At 39.5% G+C, this 14002-nt stretch overlaps 1 pseudogene; it reads right to left on the bottom strand.

Moving 5' to 3' along the window:
* Window positions 1-13021: 13021 nt before the first annotated feature.
* LOC139020270 (U2 spliceosomal RNA) lies at window positions 13022-13137 on the bottom strand (annotated as a pseudogene).
* Window positions 13138-14002: the final 865 nt, after the last annotated feature.

Raw genomic sequence — 14002 nt, 5'->3', positions numbered from 1 at the left:
ACATGCCTGGGTTGCGGGCTTGATCCCCAGTAAGGGGTGTGCAGGAGGCAGCCAATAAATTATTCTCTCTCATCATTGATGTTTCTCTCTCCTCCCTTCCTCTCTGAAATCAATAAAGATATATTTTTAAAAAATGTAAACCTCCAAACATTTCCCCACAATTCCTTCTCTTAAGAAATAACCAGCCGAACCGGTTTGGCTCAGTGGATAGAGCTTCGGCCTGCGGACTCAAGGGTCCCGGGTTCGGTTCCGGTCAGGGGCATGTACCTTGGTTGCGGGCACATCCCCAGTGGGGGGCGTGCAGGAGGCAGCTGATCGATCTCTCTCATTGATGTTTCTAACTCTCTGTCCCTCTTCCTTCTTCTCTGTAAAAAATCAATAAAATATATTTAAAAAAAAAAAAGAAATAACCAAAATTAAGTGCTTTGTGAGTATTTCATATTCTCGTTCTATAATACTGCTTTGCAACTTGCTTTGTTCACTTTCTTTTTTAAAAAATATATTTTACTGATTTTTTACAGAGAGGAAGGGAGAGGGATAGAGAGTTAGAAACATGGATGAGAGAGAAAACTCGATCAGCTGCCTCCTGCACACTCCCCACTGGGTATGTGCCCGCAACCAAGGTACATGCCCTTGACCGGAATCGAACCTGGGACCCTTCAGTCCCCTGGCCGATGCTCTATCCACTGAGCCAAACTGGTTAGGGCATGCTTTGTTCACTTCCTAATGAATCTTTATACATCAGTTTCTGCACATCTGTCCCACTAGTTTGTTCGTTCCTAACATTGCTTTAAAAAGTATTCAATACTTAGGGAGATGTTCCTGGTCTGTTAAGTGAAAAAAAAAAAAGAATAAAAAACATTACATGTGGTATGATTCTAAATTGGATAGAAGAGGGGCGTGGAAAAGATTATACTAGTACACAAATTCATGTAAAAGACTGAAAGAAATACAAAAAATAATTGTTAATAATGGTGGTTAGTCCTAAGTGGTAGAATTGTGGGTAACTTTATTTTCTTCTATATAATATTTTTTATTTTCTAAATTATCTATGATGAGCTTGTTGAAAATAGCATTGGTTCTTTCTACATCCAAAAATAATTTAGGTTTCTCGTAGGCAATCTGAAAAATACAGATAAAGCCAAATAAGAAAATAGGAAGTCACTCATGATCCAGTTACCCAGAGATAATAATTGTTGCCATTTACTAGTAGATATATTTTTAAACAACTTTTTTCTGGGTTGTGTGTGTATTACAAAAATAAAATTATACTGTCCATAATTCTTATAACTGCCTCTTTTCACTTAAGTATATTGTGAACATTTTAAATCTTTCATTAAACACTCTTCTACAAAATGATTTTTTTACTACACAGAACCTTAATTCATATACAGGATTCAGTTATTACCAGTTTTTGCTCTTATAATTGATGTACTGAACATTTGTATGGATGAATCTTTGTGCATATATATTGTACAATAGTTTCATCTGGATAAATGCTAGAAATGAAATTGCTTAGTCATATGGTCTGCAAAATTTTAGTGTTTCTGATACTTACTGCCAAGGCATTCTTCAGAAAAGATCTAGCAAGTTTTCTTCCCAGCAGTGGTGTGAAAAAGTAGTCATTTTCCACACTTTTAGCAGTGCCAGGTATTATTAATCAGGAAAATAATTTTTAGTACTTTTTCTCTTACTAGGAAAATGATAAATGTTTTTTACAGAAAACTTATGTACAAATATACAAAGAGAAACTTACTATGGACAAATACACAAAGAGAAGAAAAATTACTAAGGATAGCATCAACCACTGATTCTCTCTGTGTGTGTATATGTGTACTCATATGCTTATGTACATATATATAGTATTACTAAAAGTAAACTATGTAATAACAGCTAATATTCATTGAGCACTAACTCTTTGTTAGAGCATCATCCTCAAATGCCAAGGTTTAATGTTTAATCCCCACAAAAATCAACCAATGAATGCATAAATAAGTGAAAATAAAAGAGAGAGGGGGAGAGAGAGAGAATCAAGAACCCAGAGAACAATATAACCCTGTTTGTTATCTTTTAGCTGGACTATCTCCCCAATATTTCTTTTGATCATGAACCAGGGCTGTTTCCCTGGTTACAAAAGCCAATTTGCTAGGACAAAGGGCACAGTGGATATGTCGTTCCAGGAATTTGTAACGGCAAATGCCATGCTTTCATGTGAATATGTCTATTTGTGTCCTAAGCATTTGGAATAGACTATTTGTAGATTTATAAGCTACTTTGGCTCTCAAACTGTGTGATCTGCTGCTTTATTTATTTTTCATTTAAAAAATCATGAACATCTATCCATGTTATTAAATGTTCTTCTGCAAATCTTCCACATTGTGATGGTCTCAAAATGGCTATAAAAATTAAGGACACACATCAAAGGAATACTCTGTGATTGTTTAAAAAAACAAGATAGCTTTCAATGTGCTTATATTGAATAACCTCTAAGAAGAATTAAGTGTAAAAAGCCAAGGGTAGAGCAGTTTAAATAGTATGCTACTATTAAATGTATATATGCTACATATAAATGTATATATATATGAGAGAGAGAGAGAGAGAGAGAGAGAGAGAGAGAGAGAGAGAGAGAGAGAGAGAGGAGATTGAGAAGAATGTCTCTGGAAGGATTGAAAGGGAAACTGGAATCACTTGCCTTCAAGGAGGAAACTCCATGGCTGAAGTATATGGGTAGAAAAAATTGGTTTTTTTTTAATTGAATAGCTTTTTGTATACTTTTTGTAAGACACTCATGCATTATTCACTTTAAAGGAATACTTTTAAAATATTATAACTTCGTAGTTAATGCCTGAGTAGTATATACATCAGGTCTTTCCAATTATTACTATTGCATATAACGCTTCATGCCAGACTTAGTAGCTAAATCTTTGCCTACATTGATACTAACTTCTTTCAAATAAGTTAGTGCACATGAAATTACTGGATCAAAAGGTGGGACATTTTTAGGATGTTTAGTGTTTTCCTAAATTCTTCAGAAACAAATGAACGTACATATTTCCCTTTACCCTCACTAACAAAAAAGAGTATTTTTTCTTTTCTCTTTGGCAGGATAATTTACACATTATATATATATATAGTTATTTTTGTTTCCTGCAAAGCACGTGGATGGTAGGCTTTCCACATCCTTGCGTACATGAGTATATCCTCATAGTTTTCTCAGTTATAGATTTTAGAGTCAGTAAGAATTTTCTCTCACAACTTTGAAGAAGGGCTGTAAATCCTGGCATTGCTGATCTTAAGTCTGGCATTGACTTAGATCCTTTGCAAATTACCAGATTTCTTTCTTCCCTCTGGAAGCTTTTAGAGCAGGGGTCCTCAAACTTTTTAAACAGGGGGCCAGTTCACTGTCCCTCAGACCGTTGGAGGGCCAGACTATAGTTTAAAAAAAAAACTATGAACAAATTCCTATGCACACTGCACATATCTTATTTTGAAGTAAAAAAACAAAACGGGAACAAATACAATATTTGTATTTGCATGTAGCCCGCGGGCCGTAGTTTGAGGACCCCTGTTTTAGAGTTTGGGCTTTGTATTAGTTGACTTTCTCTGGATTAAGGTGGGTAAGAACCTCAAAATCTTAGTAGCTTACAACAAGTGTTTACTTCCTGCTCACGTTACGGGTCAGTGGCTGTGGTTCACTGTTGCAGCTCTGCTCCAGGCTGTGGGCTGAGAACAGGTGTGTCGTCTCAGTGGGGACCCAGGCTAGAGGAGCGGGGCCTGTTAGGGATGGGCCCTCATGGCAGCAGGCACGGGAACAGAAGCCTCCTGGAAACTTGCAATGCCTCTAGAATCTTCTGTTCAGGAGGGTGGCGGTCACATCTGCTCAGAGTCTGATCCCCAAGGCAAATCACTGGGCCAAGGACAAGTGACGTCCACCTACTTAAAAGGAAGTTTTCTCCTTGGAGTTCTGAATTTTTCCCTAGGAAGTGTCCAGCCATGAAGTCAGCTCCTACATTTTTATAAAAATTCTATTCACATAAAGCAATCTGCGGGCTGTAGCCTTGACTAAGCATTGGAAGAATGTAAGACAGAGGTGGGGCATTTATAGCCGTGGCGCACAAAAACTTCAGATTTGAATGTTGACACTCATGGGTGTAGAAGTCCTTTGATGCCCTTACCAATGGGGTCTTTTAGCTCTCACTTTACCCCATGTAGTAACCAAACACCCTCGTTTCCTCCCTCCTCTCTGTCCTCCTCACCCGAGTCTCTTCAGTTCTTGGAATTTGGGGATTAATGTGCTGGAACTTGAGCAGGAAGTGGCTGGCCTGACAGAAGACGATTAAGTGTGCCTGTTTCGGTTATCTTGTGCTGCATAACAAACCACCTCAGAACAACAGCCATCTTATTATCTCTCACAGTTCTGTGGGCGAGTTGGAGCTGGGCAGGATGGCTGTTTCTGCGGGTCTCCTCGGGGGTAGCCCACGCGGCTGCAGTCAGATAGTGTGGGGCTGAAACATCCAACACAGCTGGCTTACAGGTCTGGCTGGCGGGCCGAGGTGGGACCCTGGGGCAGCCGGCATCTCTCTCTACCCCTGAACTCTCAGGGCCTTTCCCTTCCCAAGTGATCTCCACAAGATGCCTCCAGCAGGACTTCTTACATGTTTGCACAGGGCTCCAAAGTTCTCAAAAGCAGAAGCTGCCAGCCTTCTTAAAGCCTCAGTCCAGAGGCCACTTTCTACTGAGTCCCAGGGCCAGCCTAGACTTAGTGCGGTGGGGACTACACAGAAGCCCGAATGGCAGGAGGCCTGCTGGGAGCTGGGGTTCCTAGTGCCAACATGTGGGGCTCTGTTCTATTCCATTAGAGGGAACCTCTGTTTTGTGTCAGGGGTTGGGTGGGGGGAATAAACACTTGGGGCCAGGTGTTGTGTGTGTGATGTGAGGGAAGCAGGTGAGCGTGGCTGAGCGGGCCTGGTGCAGCTGGGAATGGAACCACTGTTTTCAGCTCCCCATTAGTAACCAGCATTTCCAAAGCACCTCTCCTAGATCCTTCATGGCAAATCAGCCTTCTCCAGAGCTGTATCCCCCTGTCCATACGCCAAGCTATAGCTCTCTCCACATCCATTTGCTATCTTTCATAGACCTGTTGAAATATTTTCTCTGTTGTGGCTTCCCCTCCAGTTCTCTGTCATTTCAGGTTTCTCTGAAGCTACTCAAGCAGAAAGCCCGGAGTCTATCAATATCTTTGCTTAGAAAGCGCAACCTCCTATAAAAGAGAAAGGGGGGGAAATATACAGTATTCAAGAACCACCTCTTCCTCTCCCTGTGAGCCCTTCTTGACCCTTGACCTATAAAGTCATATCTACAATCTTTGAGTGTTGGGAATGAACCTCCACCCTTTCTCCCACCTCGCTCACCCACCCATTTCCTGAAGGCAAATCATCTGATGGGCAAGGTCAGGAAAAGGGTCTGATTTTAGGGTCTGAAGAAGACCAGGTCACCTTCTTCTCTTTCTAGGACCCTCTCCTCTTTCTAGCCTCTCAGCAGAGCTGAGTTTGTTCTCTCTCTCTCTCTCTCTCTCTCTCTCTCTCTAGAACAGTGATGGCGAACCTTTTGAGCTCGGCGTGTCAGCTCAAAACCCTAACTTAACTCTGGTGCCGTGTCACATATAGAAATTTTTTGATATTTGCAACCATAGTAAAACAAAGACTTATATTTTTGATATTTATTTTATATATTTAAATGCCATTTAACAAAGAAAAATCAACCAAAAAAAATGAGTTCGCATGTCACCTCTGACACGCGGGTCATAGGTTCACCATCACTGCAGATTATGTAATGAGTCCACTGTTAGCCGAGAGCAGTGAAACAGCCTTGGGGGTTTTCTCCTGAGGTGACTTATCCATCTAGAAAGGAAAGTGATATTATTACCCATTTTTTATTATATCACCCTTTGATTTCATTAAACATGCATCAAAATATTTTAATTTTTTTGTCCATTCGGATCTTAGGTGCAGAGTGCTTACAAGGGGTATATTAGAACAGTGGATGGATTTCTTGGTTTGGGGTAGGGCTTGAGCTGAGAGAAGTGTGATAATTCTCAAAAAACAAAACACAAGGGTTGTGCATAGTTCCTCTAAGTCTTTCTGGGTATATTTTATTTTCCACAAAGTGAAATAAATATTTCCAGAATTCAGAAAAAGGAAAATGTCAAAACAAAATGTAACAACGTAACTTGATGTGAGATTTGAACTCGGAATGTTTTTAATTCTTTGTGGAGGGAGCCTGAAAGGGGGCTAGTCTGAACTTGGTTTATGCAAACATGAGCTCTTGGTACCTCATACCTGGTGTTACTTATGACTGAATAACTCAGACATGGAGAGATGTACTGACATCACACTATTTGCCATTGGTTTTTGCCCTCTCTGAGTGGAAATAGGATTTCCCGTAAGAGAAATTGATATTCCCACTATTGACCATCCTTACATCAGATAAAGAAAGGCCTAAAGTGCTTTCATTGCAGGGTGGAGCCACAGATGGGGTAAAGCAGGCCAGCAATACAGCAAGCAAGGTGGGGCTGATGTGGACACTGAAGGCTTATCTGCCAAGCTGATGCCTCAGAGTGTTTTCTTCCCTTTGTCCTCCAATTACTGTAATGAAGCAGTTAAAATGATACCCAGGTATTGATGTACACTGAGAAGTGAAAGAGCTTTTATATAGAGATGTGATGGAACAGTTAAGGGATAATAGCTAAAGTGATTATATTGGAGTAAAAAAAGTAAACGTTTGTAATAAGGCGACGTCAAAATCCAGTGGTTCACACTACAGAGAAGTTGACTTCTCTGTCACATGACATCCAAGGTGAGAGCTCCAGCTTAGCGGACATCTCTGCTCCACATAGACACTCAGGACCTGTATTGGATGAGCATTCTGCCTCCCCATGGCTTCCAAGATCAGGCTGGTTATCACACGTCAAGCCAAAAGGAAGGGAGAAGAGGGAAAGTGGTGGGCCAGGAAATTCCTGTTAAGTAAGAGAGATGGAATTTTCACGTTCCATTGGTTGAGCTTAGCACACATAGTGGGGGGGCAAGGGAGGCTGGGCAGTGTGCTCTCTGGCTGGGCAGGCATGGCCCGGCTACATCTTTTTTCCATGGAAAGAGGCTGTTTAGATCTTGAGCAACAGCCAGCTTTCTCTGCTACTGTGATCATAGCAGAGATCAGGTGATGCCAGTGGAATGGTGAGCTCAGCAAGGGGCAGAGGGACAGAGTGGCTGCTGGAGGGCTTGCCCAGATTGGAAGATTGGAAGAGAAACCTATTCAGGGCTGGTCTGAGGCAGCAGGGGAAGCTCAGGAAGAGCGAGTGGACACTTCAAAGGGGGTTCATTTCAAGCAATAAGGTTAATGGGGACTCATCATCCTAGTCGGAATGATGAATTTTTTCCCTTTGCTTTTATTGAGAGGCAGTGTGGCAGAGTAGGAGGAGCAAGGGGCTTGGAATGAGGAGGCCTGGGTTTAAATCTTAGTTCTACTTGTCATTTAGTAGCTTTGAGATTAGATGGCTCCCATTTTTAGTTTTCTCATCTACAAACTGATAAGAACTTTCCTCTTAGTTTGCAAGATTGTTGGGAGAATCGAATGAAACAGGATTTTAATGTCCTCATAAATTACAAAAATCTGTGCAAATATAAAACTTAGTTGGTTTCTCTTGCTGTGAAATAACATAATGCAAGAATCTAAACAAACAAAAATGTACAAAACCTCTGGTCCCTTGGCAATCTCTTCTTTGCAAGTGAGAGCTCTGGGCTGACGGTTGTAGTTAGTAGCTCATGCTGCCTCAGACCCATTTTGGAATGAGGCAGGGTTTGTATACAAACATTAATCACAGATCATAAAGCTGAAGGAATTGCAATATGAGTCTTTTTGCTGTCCATTTTCACCATTTGGATATGTGGACAGAAGATACACACTAGTTAGCCTGTCAGAGCCTTCCTTTTGCAGGTCTTGTGTAAGGAAGGAACTTTGGAAGTGATGGCCTCAAATTCATCTCCAGCTTCAAGCGACCACCTCTAAGAAACAGTACCTCTCCATGAATTCATTTTAAAAAGGCAAAAGAAAAAATACTCACCAAGTAAGCCCCAAACCAAAATGCCGACTGTAAAGAAAGAAAAGAGGTCAAAGTATTTTTCTGGGAACTTTTCTTCATGTAATTCTGACATCCTGAACCTATCCCAACATGGACTCAGATGATCAAAGCCGGCCATCAGTAAGCTGTAAGAAGGGCCATTCGCTTCTGTCTCCTGAACTTTTGCACAAACGCATTCACACTCAGAGGCCATTTTGCTTTTCCCTTTACCATTATGAAACCCCAGTCTCAGAAAAGGAGCCTATGTATTCATTCTTCATGAGGTGAAAATGACTCGTTTAAAGCATAACATTTTACTTCTCTTTTTTTTCATATTTAACAGGATGCAAAACTTTAAGCCAAAGGAATAGGTCTCTACTTGTGAAATTTCAGGTTATCATTCAGCTTAGTGCTTAAATGCCCATTTCCCAAAAGTCTCACATTAAAGACATTATAATTTTGTATCTTTGCCAATTTATTAAATGAAAAATGGCACCTTCTGGTTTTAATTTGCATTCCTTTCATTATAAGCTTTTCATACATTTTTTTTGCCACTCATGTTTTCTTTCAAATGTTGCTTATTCATGTCCTTTAGTAGCTTAGTATAGAGATCACTGGGCAGGGCGAGAAAAGACCTGGGAGTCAGCCCAGCCCACCTCAGGCATCAGGTTTTTTACCTATGAAATGAGGGAGGCTGGCTCAGGTAGCCAGCGTATTCTGTAAGAGCTCTATCATGCATGACTGACAACATAATAACCAGGTTTCTACTATTTTTTTTACTTAACGATAGCCAATCTCAGCAACAAAAGTAAAACCAGGGGTCCAAGTCATCTAGTGCCCTTACCAGCTTCATCAACAAATAGGAATGACTATCTTCAGCCTGCATTCACATGAGCGAAGCCAATTTCACCAACATCTACAGGCCTATACCTCTCGTGGCTAATTTTAAAGCAACTTCTCTTCTGAGCCTTTTATCTGCATGAGTTATGTTTATAGAAATTAGTTTAATAATTGCCCTTCTTAGACATTATCTACTATATTTTCCTTAAGTGTGAGAGGGCTACGTTAGATTGCATCTGCACTGTTTAAATACTATATACAACCTCCAGCGGGTGGTTCAAGTGCTGAGCTGTTAAAACAAGTACCTGCCGCTACCTGATAAAATCCAGACACATCAATAGAAGTGGTGGCTAAAATATCACAATTCTGGTTAAAAACATAATTGCCTAAATCCTCTTTTGGAGAAGAGTAGATAGGAGTTAATGCACCTACATTAATATTTCCCTGGTATAGATTCTATCTAGTAAAGAAGTAGATAAGGAATTCTGGATGTAAAGATCCAACCATTTGTAATAAGCTCACACAAAACTAGGCATGCACTATTATTGATTGTTTCTTCCAGGTTCTTGTTATTGGCTTTGAAAGATTTCTAGAAAATATATATTACACTTGCCTATTTGCAACAATCTAATCCAGAATGAAACAACCAAAGTTAGGAATGACATTGAAAATAAGGAAATTAAATGATAATGAAAGCTAGACTCTCTAGAGCTGTGTGGTCCAATACGGTTGCTACAATGTGAACTCTTGAGATATGGCTGGTTCTAATTGAAATGTGCTTAAAGTGTAAAATATACAGCGAATGCCAAAGATTTAGTATGAAAAAAGGGATTGTAAAATATCTCATTAATAATGTGCATCAATTACATGGTAAAATAGCATTTTGGATATATTCGGTTTTAAAAGTTTTAAGTATGTACTCCTAATACATACCTATATTTACTTAAATAATGCCCATATACATGCTAAGCTAAATCATGTGCATTAGAAAATATTTATTTTAGTTATTGATGTAAGAATTTTGCTCTTATTAAAAATATAATTATTTGTAATAACAATATATTTTCCCCAAGCTCCCCATCTTTTTACAAAGTATTATATTAACTAGTGGCTGGTGCACAAAATTCATGCACATTAAAAGGGAAGAGGCCCAGACCTGGCCAGTCCCACCCCCATCAAGTTCCAAAGATGGGGGACACAGCATCACGTCCCTGGCCAGTGCCGGGCTGGCGCCAGGCAGGGCCTCAAAGTCAAGTCCCCATCCACCCGTGCATGCCTTGCCACGCAGGCAGCCCTGCCCACCCGCGCCTGCTGCGCACGCAGCCTCCTGCTGATCAGTCATTACAGCGTGAGGGCATCATGACCATTAGCATATTAGCTCTTTATTATATAGAATACTAGTGGCCCTATGCACGGATTCATGCACAGTGAAAGGAAATTAATTAGAAGAAATATTTTAATACCGCTATTCGCCCTTTCTCTATAATAGAAGTGTCAATCAAATTCACAATCGAGAATGACCAATCGAAACACACGCATGTGATTGGCGCCAGCGAGAGCTTTATATGTAACACGCATGCCAGAGTCAACGTTTATTCTTAAATTGCCAGTGTGCATCATATGTACCAGATAGTCGGACAGATGGACGGTCAGTCACTTAGCCTTTTATATATATAGATTCCACTAAATCCACTTACATAGGCTAACCTAGCCTACCATATTCCACAAATACTCAATATGCTAAAAGACAAAGAGTGAATGGAAGCTCCACTGTCAAACTACCCATGCCATGGAACCCCTCCTCTCAGATGTCACTGATAAATTCGCAGCTCTCAAGGAGGACTTAAAATATTATTTCCATTGTTCCTTGGTTTTTGTTTGTTTGCTTTAGCTGTTAAGATAAGGTAACCTGGAAAGAAACTGAACTGGAAGCTCCTTCATCTCAACTCCATAGCATTGCTTTCCTATGCATCTCTCTTATAGTCTGTGAATTCTTAAGAATTTTCTGAATTTAGAGAAATACTCCCCTGCAAACTAGTTTTACTCTGTGGCATTCTATTCAGTGAGGTTTCAACTTCAATTAAAACAAATTTGGTCAGAAAAGTATTCTGCTTGGATTTCTACTAAAAAAGGCCTTAAATCATCAATGCAAACTAAAATGTAAATCCTGACCACACCCAGCTTCCTGTGTAGGAGGGCAGAGCCTGGGGAAACCAGGCAGCTAGGGCTGCAGGGAGTAAGGAAAGAGAAGAGGGGATACACTATTTTAGGAGCTTTACTGTAATTACATCATCTACAGAATATAAACAAGTATATGGAAAAGGGATTCGAAGAGAAGTAAAGAAAATTCCTTGTCTGTCTTTACCCACCAAGTACAAAGTCTTATATCTTAGCAGAAGCTGATGATGACATTCCAAGAAGGATTGGATGGACTTGGCCACCAAGAATAGTCACCTCCTAGGAACTCTAGCACCTCCCACCCTCACCCCCCACCCCAGAACAGGTGGCTGGGTTTTTTGCAAAACTCGTTTAAACAGCCAGTAAAAGAAAGTGTGTGTTTAATTTTGGAGAAAGGGCCTGCTGTTTTAGATGATTATTTTTAATTAGCTAATTTCTGGGAGTTGATTAAATTTGGAAATAATTGCAACTTGGGAACTATTTAAGACCCTCAGATTGTGACGCTAGGGCTGCCTCAGGAATTTGGGGATGGGTTGTCACCCTGTGACCAATTTCCAGTCCTGAAAACAAACATCCTTTGTCTACAGAAGAGATTGTGGTCATGCAAATTTTTTTCTAGTTCTTTTCTGCCTGGGAAGAGACTCCCATCTGGCCAACTTCTCTTTTTTTCTCCATTTTCTTGTATAAAAATATGCAAAACACAAATGCATGAACCACTAGAACAGCAGATTATGTTGCCTGCATATTGCAGATAAAAATTAAAACATGACAAGAAGTTAAAGTTTGTCCTTGGGAGAAGCATGTAAAAGTCAATTTATTTGTATAATAATATTATAAAAATTTTAATAAGTCTAGAATGGGAAGTCAAATAATTAGGGGGGGGGGCCATAATTGCCAGTTTGAAAAAATTAGGCATGAATAAATTTAAGAGAAATAGTTTTAAAATTTAGAATATTTAAGACTAGGATGTGAACTTGTCTTATAAATAGAAAATCTTAAGACTTTAAAAGTACTGTGAAGATTATATGTCTGACCCAAATTTACAAAGCACTTTCACACCCATTACGCTATTTTTCCATTATACATGGAAAAACACGGTACACTAGTAAACACTGAAATAATTATTTAATAGCTGTATTAAATTTGCAAATTTTAGATTTAGGTTACTCTAGTAAGCATTGAGATATTTTTAATGTTTTTATTGATTTTAGAGAGAGGAGAAGGGAGAGGGAGAGGGAGAAACGTAGATCGACTACTTCCTATACATCCCTCTCCAGGGATGGAGCCCAAAACCCAGGCATGTGCCCTAACTGGGAACCAAATCGGCAACCTTCCGGTGCATGGGACGATGCTCATCCAACTGTGCCAACCAGCCGGGGTGCATTGAGATATTTATGTGAATGTGTTGTATTTAATAGACCCTAAAAACTGTATAAATTAAAGACTAAAACCAAATATCTCATTTTATTACTCTAGCATGCTCTTGCCAATTATGAATAAGTATCTTCTTTATTTGATCAAGGACCAGAGCTCAGAGTCAAATTAATTAACCTAAAGTCACAACAAAATACTGTGATTTACACCTACTCTGAACCAACCCAGGCTAAGAATCATGGGAACTTCAATATGGTTTTGAATAGCCTTTTGCCCTTCCCAAAATAATGGCTAAATTCACTTACCTTGTCTGAATACATTTATAGTGTAGAATACAATTTAGATATCAGGTCCCTTCGGGTAAAAGTTAAGGAGTAGACTTTGTTCCTGCACTCAAGATTTAGTATAAAAACAGGTAAATAGAGTCAAGAATCACTGAGTCTTCTTGTGTCAGACACCAAGGATGGTCTCAGCGACTCCTGAAGCCAGGTAGGGGGAATACCAGAACAGCTTAAAGGGTAAATAAGGGATTACTTGGACATCAAATAGAATGAAAACTGTAACTGATTTTATTAAACTGGTGAGAACAGATACTACACTCGATCTTAGCCAAAAGGCCAAGATGCAATAACTGCAACTGATTTTAGCACACTGAATTTCCAAAGTCTATGAATCCATAGTGGTGAGGTAATGGGGGAGAATAAAAAGGTAGGGCAAAGTAAAGGAAAGTTTCACTGTATAAAAGAATGTCAGCTAAACAATCCACCAAATGAAAAGGCAGCCTACAGAATGGGGGAAAATATTTGAAAACTGTGTATCAGATAAGAGGTTAATATCCAAAGTATGTCAAGAATTCATAGAACTCAATAGCAAAAAAATTAAACAAGCAATCTGATTAGAATGGGCAGAGGAACTGAACAGACATTTTTCCAAAGAAGACGTACAAATGACCAACAGGAACATGAAAAGATGTTCAAGATCACTAACAACAAAATATTTCAAAACCACAATGAAATATCACCTTATACCTATTAGAATGGCTGTCATTAAAAAGATAAGAGATAAGTGTTGGTGAGGGTGTGGAAAAAAAGGAAACTTTGTGTAGAAATGTAAATTGGTTCAGCCACTACAGAAAAAAGTATAGTAATTCTCAAAAAATAAAACTATCATATGACCCAGCAATTCCACTTCTGGTTATATACCCGAAGGAAATAAAACAGGATATAGAAAAGCTATCTGCACTCACACGTTTATTGCAGCATTATTCACAGTAGCCAATATATGAAAACCACCAGGTGTCCATCATTGGATGAGTAGATGTGGTGTACACATACACTGACATTTTATTCAGCCAAGAGAAGAAAATCCCGCCATTTGTGACAAGGTGACCTTGAGGGCACTATGCTAAGTGAGATCAATCGGACAGAGAAAGACAAGTATATATGATATCACTTACATGTGGAATCCAAAAAAGCTAAAACAGAAGGTAGAATG

This window comes from Myotis yumanensis, unplaced genomic scaffold, assembly GCF_028538775.1.
Source record: "Myotis yumanensis isolate MYYU_CA2020_CCGP unplaced genomic scaffold, mMyoYum1.0.hap1 SCAF_11, whole genome shotgun sequence".
NCBI classification, from domain to species: domain Eukaryota; kingdom Metazoa; phylum Chordata; class Mammalia; order Chiroptera; family Vespertilionidae; genus Myotis; species Myotis yumanensis.
The sequence above is the reverse complement of the archived record's forward strand: the minus strand, read 5'-3'. Positions and strand labels throughout refer to the sequence as shown.